Below are 13,395 nucleotides of genomic sequence, written 5' to 3'. Positions count from 1 at the left end.
TTTTTCTGTAATTTATTTTTTATTTAATTAAAAAAAAAAAAAATGTTATTATATTTCTCTATACGTTTTATGTTCCCCTTCTTCTTCTTCCCCTTCTTCTTCTTCTTCTTCTTCTCCTTTTCCTTCTTCTTCTTCTTCTTCTCCTTTTTATTATTGTTATTATTATTTATTACCTTGTACTTTTCTTATGCATTACGCGATATACGCGTAATTTCCCTTGAGCTCTCTCTCTCTCTCTCTCAATCCCTAAACTAAAAACTGACCATCGAAAATTTGACCCGATTACATTACTTTCCTTCCTATAGGATAAGGAAAGTAAAAAAGAAATCTTTTTTGACAATATGTAGGTATTTTCATCATTTTGATTTTGTTGACATTTCCCAAACTCAAACCGGGACCCTCCTGATGGGGTGATCAATCATTTGCCAACCATCAAACATCTTCGTTCCACAACGCCAGCTTTATATTCATAAGTCTCTCTCTCTCTCTCTCCCTCTCTCTCTCTCTCTCTCTCTCTCTCTCTCTCTCTCTCTCTCGCTCTCTCTTTCTCTTTCTCTCTTCTTTAACCTTCTCGCTCTCTTTCTTACTGAGGCGTAACTTGATAGAAATAAGGAAAATAACCTTAAATAGAAAGTAAAAAATACTTACCAAGATTAAGTAAAGGTGCTCGATACACAATGTGTATAATTCTTCCCTCTTATTTGACTTCTTTTTTCGGTCCCATCTTTTCTCCTTTTGCTTTTTTTCTTATTCCTCCCTGTTCTTCTTCTTCTCTTTTCTTCAAGCACGAGGTGTCTTTCCTTCCTATTTTTTCCATCCTATTTCTGTTCGTTTTTTCTTCTTCTCCTCTTCTTCTCCTGCTTCTCCTCTTTCTTCTTTCTGCTTCTTCACCTCTCACTTTTTCTTTCGTACTTTTTCTCTATAGGTACTTGGGGGGGGGGGGGGGGGGGTATCTTCGTATGTCGTATCCTGTGTGTATAGGATTTTCCCTCCATGTAGGTAAGGGTTTTAGGTACATAGGTATACAGGGTGTGCAACCTAAAAGTGCCCCATAGGAAATTAACCCGTAAAATGACTTTTTTGTTCTATAAAAGTCCCCAAGATACATCTTGCTCTAAGCGAGAGAGAGAGAGACGGAGGGAGAGAAAGGGGGGGGAGAGAGAGGAAAAGAGAAAGAGATAGAGAGAGAGGGGGAAGAAGAGAGGAACAGATATACATACAAAGTAGGGAAGGAAGATACCTATAGAAAGAGAGAGAGAGAGAGGAAATTTTAGGCTGATGTATGCATGAGTGAGAGAGAGAACATGATGACATAATAACACCAAAATTTTCTCTCTCTCTCTCTCTCTCTTCTACTCTTTTTCCTTCTCTCCCTCTTCTTTCCTCTTCAAATTTTCCTTAACATGAATTCTCTCTCTCTTCTCTCTCTCCTTATCTCTCTTCCTCTATCCTTCTCTCTCTCTCTCTCTTTCTCTCTCTCCCTCTCCCAAACATGTTGTTTTGAATGCAGGCTATCTCTGTCGTCCTACACTTGATTTTAAAATCATCCGCCTTACATTGAAATAGAAGACAAACATCAGAAATCAACAGAGAGAGAGAGAGAGAGAGAGAGAGAGAGAGAGAGAGAGAGAGGGAGAGAAAGAAGGAGGGAGAGAGAGAGAGTCAGGGTAGTGAAAATTTGAATTGAGAAAATATGTCAGGAAATTGAATGAGGAAACTAAAGAGAGAGAGAGAGAAAGAATAAAAGCAGATGGAGATAGAGAAGAAGAGAGAAAGAGACAGAAAGATAGGGAGAGGGATGGGAATATGGGAGAGAGAGAGAGAGAGACAGAAAGAAAGAAAAGGGAAGTGAAAGAGGGAGAAAGAGAAAGAGGGAGAGTGAAAGAGAGAATGATATAGATACTCTCCCCCCCTCTCCCCCTCTCTCCTCTCTCTCTCTCTCTCTCTCTCTCTCTCTCTCTCTCTCTTCTTCTTCTTCTTCACCTCTCACTTTCCTTCTTCTTTTTTATCCTCTTTTTCTTCTTCTTTTTTCCCCCTCATCTTCTGCTTTCTCCTCTTTTTTCTCATTCTTCTGAAACACGGAAAATACATCAATCTTGGAGGCTAATGTAAATATATTGAAAAGCAATCTGGAGAGACACATACTCTAATATGAGGAGAGAGAGAGAGAAAGGGAGAGAGAGAGTAGGGGGAAAGTAAAAAAGAGAGAGAGAGAGTAAGAGAGAGAGAGTGAGAGAGAGAGGGATAGAGAGATAGTAAGAAAGAAAGAAAGAGAGAGAGAGAGAAGAGGGAAGGAGAGACAGAGAAGGAGAGACTGTCACACAAAAGGTAATGTGACTCGTGATTTTTTCAAAGAATTTTTATAGGGAGAACTGTAATGGCGGAGCTCTTGTCGTCCCGAAAGCGAAGAGAGAATTGCGGATATTAGAAATCAAATCAAATCACATCATGGTATCTTTGGTCTCAGAATTTCTCATTCGGAAGAAATTGACAGGAAGAAAGCAATAACGCGTATCCCACTGTCTGGCGAAAAAATGAAAATAAATATAATATGTACGATGACAAAATAACAACTTCTCAAACAATACAAACGTAGAAGACGTAGGTAGAAGGAAAAGAAGACGAAGACGTGGAAGAAGTAAAATAAGGAAGAGGAGAAGAAGAGGAAGAAGAAGAAAAAGAGGAAGAAGGAGAAGAAGAAGAAATACATGAAACAGGAGCAAAAAGAGAAAGAGGAGGAGGAGAAGAAGAAAAAGAAACTGAAGGAGAAGAAGACGACGAGGGAGAACGAGAAAGAGATTTATGGAGGGAGAGACAGTCATGAAGGGAAAGATAGAGGGAGAACGAGAAAGAGATTTATGGAGGGTTTTTTTTTTAAAAAAAAAAAAAAAAAAAAAAAAAAAAATTCCCGATTTGAAACAAAAATAAGGACTGATTTTCTAATCTTCCAAGGAATCGGTTTATTGAACATAATATGGTGAAGAATTTGATAGAAATAATGGTATAGAACTCAATGATTATATTAACAATGCTTTGAAGGACATGGAATTATTTTCAGGGCATACAAATGTGTGTTGGAAAGCCAGAAACTTGCGTCGATGCGATGGTTCAGAGGACACAGACATTAGTATGACTAAAAAATTGATAGAGTTGTTTGATTTTGTTTCGACTCCCCATTAGAGATTATTTTGACAAAGAAATAAAATTTCTAGCCTTTGGAACAAACGGTCGTTTTGAATGTCAAATAAAATTTTCGGCTCTAAATACAGTTTTTTTGACCAATTTCTTATAGATTAAAAAAATTTTCTTTCGGACATTTCTTGCAAAGATCTGGAGAAGAACTGTTTTCCAGGCGTTTCCAAAACAATCATACATATAACCCATAATATAAGTTGACACTTGACTTGTGGGGGCGTGGCAATTACCATCTCGCCCATTTTCCAGTTAAATATCAGAAGTGTAGAGAAAGGTTTACATCTAAAAAATAGAATTGTAGTTAAAATCTAAACGATAAATAATTGTAACAACTAAAAATATCTAGAACATTGAATTTTATTTGTTAAAGCTAATGCGTAAGTAGAGGTGGAGTTTTTTCGAGCTATAAAGTCCAGTAAGTGGCGTACACAGAAATGCATGTAAGGGAAGAATTTGAAGCTTTCGGGCGTGCGGGGCGAGCCCCTAGAACCCACAGTGGCTACGCTACTGTACATTTAGAATATTTAAAAATTACTACGATTAAAATTTTATAACGTGTCATGCAATTTTTTTCATTACTTTTAATTTTTTATTCTAGAGAAATAGTTTGTACAAATTATAAATTAAATTAGAAATTATAAGAGATTTACACACACATTGCAGCCATGTGTGTAATGAATGGACTTTGAATTTATTTTACACTGAAACCAATGACATCTCCATGGTCCCTGTGATCTTGTAAAAAATGGAATAAACATACACCAGCAAGTTTAGCATTACACAAACATCAAGAACATGTACCTACCTCTTGAAATTGACAATAGAATACTTTAAATGATACCTTCAAACACAACAATAATAAATTTAGGAATCCAACCATTCACTTCTTGAGATAATTTTCTTTTGAAAAAGACAACCAGTGTCCCCTTCCGATTCAAAGATTTATCTAATCCAAAATCCAAGAGAAGTCATGCAACTCTTTTGTTTAGTCACCGTTGGAAAATATTCCAATAAAAACATAAAATGAGGGCATCAGGCGCCCAAAAGGGTTTTCTTCTGAATCAGTTTCACCATCTGCTCTAACAAATTACAATTTTTATGAAACAATCTAATGAGAAAACACCATCATTGCATCATGAACAGAGCCAGATAGGAAGAAAACAACGTCGTATTGGATTTCATTTAAGAACTCATAGATAGCAGTATTTTTTCGCCCCACCTTCCTCCGTTTCATTTCCAATTAAAGGCGAAAGTTTTCATTCTACCATTTCTAGCATCAGCAGAGGCAGTAATTTCCTCTTTAATTTCAATTAGGGCCCACACTCGCTCCTTGCGTTACCCCTCCCTGTTCTCCCGTGTCGATCTATTTCCTGTAGGACCCCTGTGTCGTCAGCTATTGTGTCTAGGAAAGTCCTTTCGATCCTTTGCCTCGGGACGGGAACAGACAAAGTTCACTTTGCACTTTGCAAAAGTCCAAATCTCGGGCAATGTCAAATGCTTTACGCTCATCTTTGTTGGTACCTTTACACTTGAGATTTTTTGGCTCTTCAAAAGGGTAAAAGTCCAAGAAGATGAGAAAATGGTTCAATCAAATTTACAACTTTAGAATCGGAATGGATTTCATAATAAAGCACAACAAAGTTCATCCACAATTTCAAGAAATCATCTCAGAAAATTTTACAGAAGCAGCTGGAAATTTTCAATGCCCATTCCCGAATAAATCACCTAGAAATCCTAGAATGTCTAGATTAAGACAAACTCATCTACTTTTTGCAAATGACCAAATTGGATTCAATCCTAAAAAGTACAAAACATTCCTAGGCTTTTTCTCGATTCACTGGAACTGAAAAGGCCCAAAGGCAATGTTTCGAACGGTTGAAGCTGGGGAGTTTGCTTTCAATTTGGAAAGCGTTCACTGAATAGACAGCGTTCTGTATGATGGGAACGGAACTTTTCATTTGCCGTAATACCTGAGCTTTCTACAGGATTGATTCCGAGGCCATGAAATTTCACCAGATGAAGGTCGATCCTGAAACTCGATTTCTCATTTTCAATTCAATTCAAAATCATGACAAAGTACTACAGAGAGACAAGGTCAAATAGAATTTGACTATTGAAATTACTTTGTTTTCGGCACTACTTTTGAGGGCTGCAAAAGTTGAAGTAATCTTTAATCACACACCCTCTCTGACTAGGCCGCGGGTTCGATTCCCGCCCGGGGCGGATTTCATCCTGATGGGATAATGTTCGTTCTCGGAACGGCTGGCTTTCTCCTATCCCGTCTTCCTTCTCTCTTCGATTTCGGGACGATAAGACCATAGCAGTTACAGTTCCCTCTGTCAAACCTCATAAAAAAAACACCCTTTCTGAATTTGATCCTCCTTGACTAATTACAGGCATAATTAGATGATTTCCATCAAGATTACCTACCCTCAAACCGTCAGGTATCTGCCTCTACTGAAAATGTCCTCCATGTACCTACACAATATGTCGGTAGTAAAAAAAAGCACATTTTTTTCGACAGCAACCAATTGGCCAATACATCAATGGGTGGGCAACATATGGAATATACGCTAGCGTCCTTTATCCTTTCCCGGTCTTTCCACCTTTATCCTTTCCCGGTCTTTCTCCCTAGCGTGTTGATCCCGGCACCCTCGGACTTCTATTCCCCTTTATGCTCCCTTTCCAGCCCCTCTATCTCCCGGCCGGTCTTCTGTTCCCCAATACCCCACTTTTACGCTCTTGTCCCAGCCTTCTAACCCCGTTTACCTTCATATGCTGATCCTTCTATTCCCCTTATCATTTTATCCCAATCCATCTAACCCCGCCTTCCATCTCGGCCTTCTCTTCCCCGTTCCAGCTTTGTTCCAGAGTTCCATCCCTTGGCTCCAGAGTTCCATCCTTTGCTCCAGAGTTCCATCCCTTGTTCCAGAGTTCCACCCCTTTTGGATCCTTCAATCCCCCTGTATAGGCTTGCCGAATCCTTCCCTCCCCCCTTTTACATATGCTTTAGTCTCGCCTGATTGTTTTCCTGTTTTCCTTTAATCCATTTATCATCAAGTCCCAGGCTCCTCGGTTCTAGAGGAGAGGGGCTCCTAGTGACGGGTGGGGAAGCTCTTCGCTTCTAGTTGGAGGGGAGGGGGGCTCCTTCTAGTGACGGGAGGGGAAGGATTTGCTAATTATTTCATCATTAATCTCCATTGTGTGATATGGTGTGCGTTGAATATGAACCATCTATCAATTCACCTCATCAGCATTCAGTGTGTGAGTCTGTCATGACACGAGCAGCCTTTTACTTAATTTCCCCTGATTTTAAAATTAGGAGAGAGCCTCTTGGAGTGTGTGTTCAGAAACAGTAGGAAAAGCTTCCCACTTGTCGTTCGGAAAAAAATCGTGTCATGTGTACTCGGAACACTCATTCAAATTACATTGCCTACAAGGACATTTTGTGTCGTCCGGGAACGAAATCGTGTCGTGTATAGTGTGAATACTCTTATTTGAATTACATTGCCAACAGGACATTCGGGGAAAAAAATCGGATGAGACTCATGACAAGTGGAAATGGGCTCTTAGTCTAATTTCACACTCGCTGGAATACTGCAGTCTCGGAACTGTATGTTCATGATTGATGCAGTAAATGTTGTTTGTACAAATGTAGGCTAATGAAACATTCCCTCGGATTCATAATTCTTATTCATCTCAGGAGAAATTCTTCAAACATGGGAATACACCTAACGACAGTATTTTTGGGGTCAAACATTGAAAATATTAGTGTTATTGGAAATCTCAAACATTTTTACATTGCCTACAAGGACATTTTGTGTCGTCCGGGAACGAAATCGTGTCGTGTATAGTGTGAATACTCTTATTTGAATTACATTGCCTACAGGACATTCGGGAAAAAAATCGGATGAAACTCATGACAAGTGGAAATGGGCTCTTAGTCTAATTTCACACTCGCTGGAATACTGCAGTCTCTGAACTGTATGTTCATGAATGATGCAGTAAATGTTGGTTGTACAAATGTAACTGTTCGTTCTCGGAACGGCTGGCTTTCTCCTATCCCGTCTTCCTTCTCTCTTCGATTTCGGGACGATAAGACCATAGCAGTTACAGTTACCTCTGTCAAACCTCATAAAAAAAACACCCTTTCTGAATTTGATCCTCCTTGACTAATTAAAGGCATAATTAGATGATTTCCATCATAATTACCTACCCTCAAACCGTCAGGCATCCGCCTCTACTGAAAATGTCCTCCATGTACACAATATGTCGGTAGTAAAAAAAGCTCATTTTTTTTGACAGCAACTAATTGGCCAATATACATCAGTGGGTTGGCAACATATGGAATATACGCTAGCGTCCTTTATCCTTTCCCGGTCTTTCCACCTTTATCCTTTCCCGGTCTTTTCATCTCTCCCTAGCGTGTTGATCCCGGCACCCTCGGACTTCTATTCCCCTTTATGGTCCCTTTCCAGCCCCTCTATCTCCCGGCCGGTCTTCTGTTCCCCAATACCCCACTTTTACGCTCTTGTTCCAGCCTTTCGACCCTGTTTACCCTCATATGCTGATCCCTCTATTCCCCTTATCATTTTATCCCAATCCATCTAACCCCGCCTTCCATCCCGGCCTTCTCTTCCCCGTTCCAGCTTTGTTCCAGAGTTCCATCCTTTGTTCCAGAGTTCCATCCCTTGCTCCAGAGTTCCATCCCTTGCTCCAGAGTTCTATGCCTTGCTCCAGAGTTCCATCCCTTGCTCCAGAGTTCCATCCTTTGCTCCAGAGTTCTATCCCTTGCTCCAGAGTTCCACCCCCTTTGGATCCTTCAATCCCCCTGTATAGGCTTGCCGAATCCTTCCATCTCCCCCTTTTTACATATGCTTCAGTCTCGCCTGATTGTTTTCCTTTAATCCATTTATCATCAAGTCCCAGGCTCCTCGGTTCTAGAGGAGAGGGGGCTCCTAGTGACGGGTGGGGAAGCTCTTCGCTTCTAGTTGGAGGGGAGGGGGGCTCCTTCTAGTGACGGGAGGGGAAGGATTTGCTAATTATTTCATCATTAATCTCCATTGTGTGATATGGTGTGCGTTGAATATGAACCATCTATCAATTCACCTCATCAGCATTCAGTGTGTGAGTCTGTCATGACACGAGCAGCCTTTTACTTAATTTCCCCTGATTTTAAAATTAGGAGAGAGCCTCTTGGAGTGTGTGTTTAGAAACAGGAGAAAAGGCCAAGTACTTGATTGAAGACTCCGTAATTTTGTGAAGGGTTTAACTATTGGGTTAAACCCTTCACAAAATTGGGTTTTGTGTAAAGTACTTTTGTCACTTTTTGTGTAAAGTAGTATTCGTTTTCCGCACAACCCAATAGTGAAAAGGCTAAGGGTGCGTCTATCAATCGCTGGGTAAAAGTACACAGTGGGTAGTGTAACTCACGTTAGGTTAATCATAATAATAAGCAGCTTTGTCAATCTATAAAGCCTCCTTTGCTTTGTTTCAAATCATGATAACTTGATAAGTAGGTTTCGCGAATCTTGGCTGGAGACAATCAAAACCCCTCGGGGCAGCTATAACAACAACAACGTGTTGTACCGACTTCGACGAAAGACGCCGACCCTAGTTGCCGCCTCCTGGAAATTTGGGGCCTGAAGAGGCAACGAAACAAGACTGTACTCGCCTAATATTTGCTCGAAGTCAATAAATAGCTTCGAGTCTTAGAGTAATCTCCCTGGCAGGAAATACCAAGGAGAGAGAATTACAACAGGGAGGGAAGGCTGGGAAAGAATTAAACGAAGAAAATACACGGAGCTAGAGGAAGTGAGGAGGGAATGAGCTAAGTAAATGTAGAAGAGGGAGGAGGGACAAGAGGAAAGGAGCTAAAAGGACGAGAGGAAGAAGAGAGAACTAAGTAGAGGGAGGGAGAATTACAACAGGGAGGGAAGGCTGGGAAAGAATTAAACGAAGAAAATACACGGAGCTAGAGGAAGTGAGGAGGGAATGAGCTAAGTTAATGTGGAAGAGGGAGGAGGGACAAGAGGAAAGGAAAGGAGCTAAAAGGACGAGAGGAAGAAGAGAGAACTAAGTAGAGGGAGGCAGAGAGATAGGGAGCTAAGTTACAGGAGAAACAGAGGAAGGGATATAAGGAGATGGAGGGAGAGAGAAAGGGAGTTAAGTAGAAGGAAGTAGAGAGGGGAAAGGAGCTAAATAGACTGTGAGGGAAGGAGAGAGAAACACACAGAGAGGGAGAGGGTAATGGGCGTAGGCGCGAGCCTTGTAACACGTCAATACTCGAAAAGTTTCGACATTAACTTCAACTAGGCAATGAAATATGGTGATCGTTCCATCTTGTAGAAACTAAAACTGCTTCTGCCATTAACTTTTGCTGAAAGCTGAAGACAGGGGACATGAACTCTGCAACTTGGACGAAACTTTGCAACGTGAACGAAACAAGGTACTCCTGTTGGAAAGTTGGACTGTCAAATGACGAAATGACCCTAAGGGAAGCAAACATGGGATCCTCTCAGGAGTTTTCTTCTTTAAGCATGGGACACTTTGCAGCAAAATCATGCTCAGGTCCTGATTGGTTGGAAGTCGAATATACACAAATAACACTCTAGTGCCCTGAATGGGGTCAACGAACAACGCCGGGTGTGATAGATAAAGGCTCTGAGCCTTGGAACAGATCCGTCATCTTGCGCGTAAAGTGTTCTTCAGCAAAATCTTAGGACCACTTCAGGTGCTGTACTGATTTTGACGGAAGACGCCAACCCTAATTGCCGATACCGACTCACTTCCTTGGAAATTTGGGGCCTGAAGAGGCAACGAAACAAGACTGTACTCGCCTAATATTTGCTCGGAGTCAATAAATAGCTTCGAGTCTTAGTTGGAATTTTTTAAAACCTCACTTCGGTGGAATAGTGGTTAAGCCGCTCGCCTCGTGAACAGGAGGGCGTGGGTTTAATCCAGTACATACGTTAATCCCGTACTTGAAAAATCTCTAATCTCGCCTAGAAAAAGCTCTAATCTTTCAATCAAGAAGGTTTTACTCGCCTAAGCAGATAGGAGAGGAAAAAAAAAAACTTCAACAGGCCACGCTTAATTTTGAGTTGTACCACCAAGTTCTGTAATTTATTTTACCTAACAAGGTGAGCGTACCAAAAACTTGCCAACAATTTCCATCACCTTACTTCTTGCTAGTTCTTCGTTTACTTTATCAGAACTTCCGCATCCCTCTTTCATTTAACATCTCTTCCTCTTCTGTTTCTTCTTTCCTCTTCTTCTCTCCAACTCATCTATTCCAATCCTTCTTTCCTCTCTCTCCCCTTCTCCGTATGTTTCAAATCCTCTCTTCCACCCCTTCTCTTCTATTCCCCGTTTATTCTTCATCATCTCCTTCTTTCTCTAACATCTCCTCTCTTTCATTTCTGCTTTCTCTTCTCTCCTCTTTCCCGTACGTTCCTAACCCACTCCTTTCTTCCAATCCTTCTTTCCTCCTCTTCTAGGCGTGTATTCCTCACAATCTCCTTTCTTCCGTTCTTTCTTTCTCTAACATCGCCTCTCTTCTAATTCTTCTTTATCTTCTCTGCTTTTTCCCTATTCCCAACCCACTCCTTTCTTCCAATCCTTCTTTCTTCTTCTTCTCCTCCGTACGTTCCTAACAATCTCTTCTCTTCCATTCCTTCTATCCTCTTTTCCCTATATTCCTGAATTTCCTGACTCTCCTCCCTTCCCTTCCACTCCTTCCTTCCCAATCTCCTCGGCGTTTCCTTCGTTTCTTCTTTCAAGCTTGAATGTTTGACATGTTTGCTTTGGAATGAAGAATGACTTGAGCCAGGATATTGATGAGATTTGACTTTTATCTTATCAGTGGATTTTCCAACAAGGATGATTTGTTCGAGATAATTTTACTAAAGCGCTTGAATGTTTGACATGTTTGCTTTGGAATGAAGAATGACTTGAGCCAGGATATTGATGAGATTTGACTTTTATCTTATCAGTGGATGTTCCAACAAGGATGATTTGTTCGAGATAATTTTACTAAAGTAGTTTGTTGTCATAAATCAGGGAGGAAAAATTGGTATCAATTACGAAAAAATGTCGACCCTAAAATCGGACTAGGTCAAAAGATCTGAACAGTGGAAATCACACAACAGGTAGGTACTGACCAAACATTCAATTTTACTCCATTTCTCAAAAGAATTTGGATGAAGGTAACAACAAAATAATAAATATAGCTTCTTTCTTAGAAAGTCAAAAACATTGCAAGATTGGTAAGTGAAAATTAAGCCTTATATGTACAACAATACAAGGAATTTGAAAACAATTAAAATTATAACATCAAAATTTTGTTTAAATATGAGTTCCTAAAAGTTTAAATACAGAAATTGCGGGTTTCAACACTGATTGAATCGGAGATTTTACCAGTGGGAGATTTTTTTAATGTCCAAAAAAGAGTTATTAAATAGTAATTCTAGATTTAAAGGGCATTTTTTTAATGAATTGTAATAAATAAATCTGAGATTGTCTATTTAATAACTTACTTTTGGGCAGTTAGAAATCTCCCATTCAAGCAATATGATCAAGTCTTTGGTGAAACCTGCCCAAAGTAATTTTATCAATGAATTTTTTTTAATCGATTTTAATTTAGAGTAGGATTAATTTTTAATGATTAATGAATTGTAATAAATAAATCTGAGATTGTCTATTTAATAACTTACTTTTGGGCAGTTAGAAATCTCCCATTCAAGCAATATGATTAAGTCTTTGGTGAAACCTGCCCAAAGTAATTTTATCAATGAATATTTTTTTAATCGATTTTAATTTAGAGTAGGATTAATTTTTAATGTAAGTCTTTGGTGAAACCTGCCCAAAGTAATTTTATCAATGAATATTTTTTTAATCGATTTTAATTTAGAGTAGGATTAATTTTTAATGAATGTAATGTAGGTATTTATAAATGAAAAAAATGTTTCGCTAGCAAAATAAAGTAGACAAATATAAATATGAATGAATGAAAGAAAGGTGTAACAAGGTAATTTCAATGATTTGATTAATTTTAATAGAATTGAATATTTACAAATTAATTATAATTAATATTTGGAAAATGTAACAGCACAAGATAGACGGGTCGCCATGGTGAAAAACAAAGAAGAAGATAAGGAAACTTCGCTTACAAATAAATTTATAAAATTTTGCAGTTTTTAGGGAATTTTGTGGTAGGTACATTCAAGTGGAGTAGACGGGTCGCCATTGTGAAAAACAAAGAAGAAGATAAGGAAACTTCGCTTACAAATAAATTTATAAAATTTTGCAGTTTTTAGGGAGTTATTTTTATTTCTTTTAGAAGATAGTCGAAGTTTTTGAACTTTAGATATCACCACCCTTCGTGGGGCACAGCAAGTGTCAGGACTTATTCAAGTTAAATAGTCAAAACTTAATAAAAGGCTAGTTCTTTCCTTAATTTGGAAAGTTTGTGCTTCACTATTCCGTCCCATTTCTTGAGACAATTTTCCTTTTCTTTTTCAGACCCTCTGGAATCCGAGGCTGATTTTCATCATGGCCGACACCAGTCTGATTCCTGTGATGTTGTTGGTGTGTAAGTTTTTATTTATAATATAAAAAGGAGAGAAAAGGATGCTGGGAGAATGGACTTGTCCAAGTTTCATATAGCAGAATCAGCAGGTCATAGGGGTGTATTTTATGGTTATAGAGAATGTATTTCATCATGGCCGACACCAGTCTTATTCCTGTGATGTTGTTGGTGTGTAAGTTTTTATTTATAATAGATATAAAAAGGAGAGAAAAGGATGATGGGAGAATGGACTTGTCCAAGTTTCATATAGCAGAATTAGCAGGTCATAGGGGTGTATTTTATGGTTATAAAGAATGTGTGGAGAAATAATATCCATAAAGGTTAGATCCTTGGGACTTAGAAATACATATTCTTACTTGATCTTTAAAAGAAGTGTTTTTCAAATGTTTATTTATTTAAAAGGAAAATGACTTTTTTGAGGCAGTCTTTTAAGTGCGAAAGTCATATCAGAGTCAGAGCTTTTTATACTTTGCTTTTCACTGGGATTTCAACCAGCTCAACTGTCCGCAAAGGCGGAGTGCACCCTAAAATGGTCAACACGTGTTGTTCCAGACGATCACTCATCCAGATACAAACCACGCACAAGATTTCAACCAGCTCAACTGTCCGCA

The sequence above is a fragment of the Diaphorina citri genome, unplaced genomic scaffold (assembly GCF_000475195.1).
Source record: "Diaphorina citri unplaced genomic scaffold, Diaci psyllid genome assembly version 1.1 scaffold882, whole genome shotgun sequence".
NCBI lineage: Eukaryota > Metazoa > Arthropoda > Insecta > Hemiptera > Psyllidae > Diaphorina > Diaphorina citri.
This window is presented reverse-complemented; position numbering follows the sequence as displayed.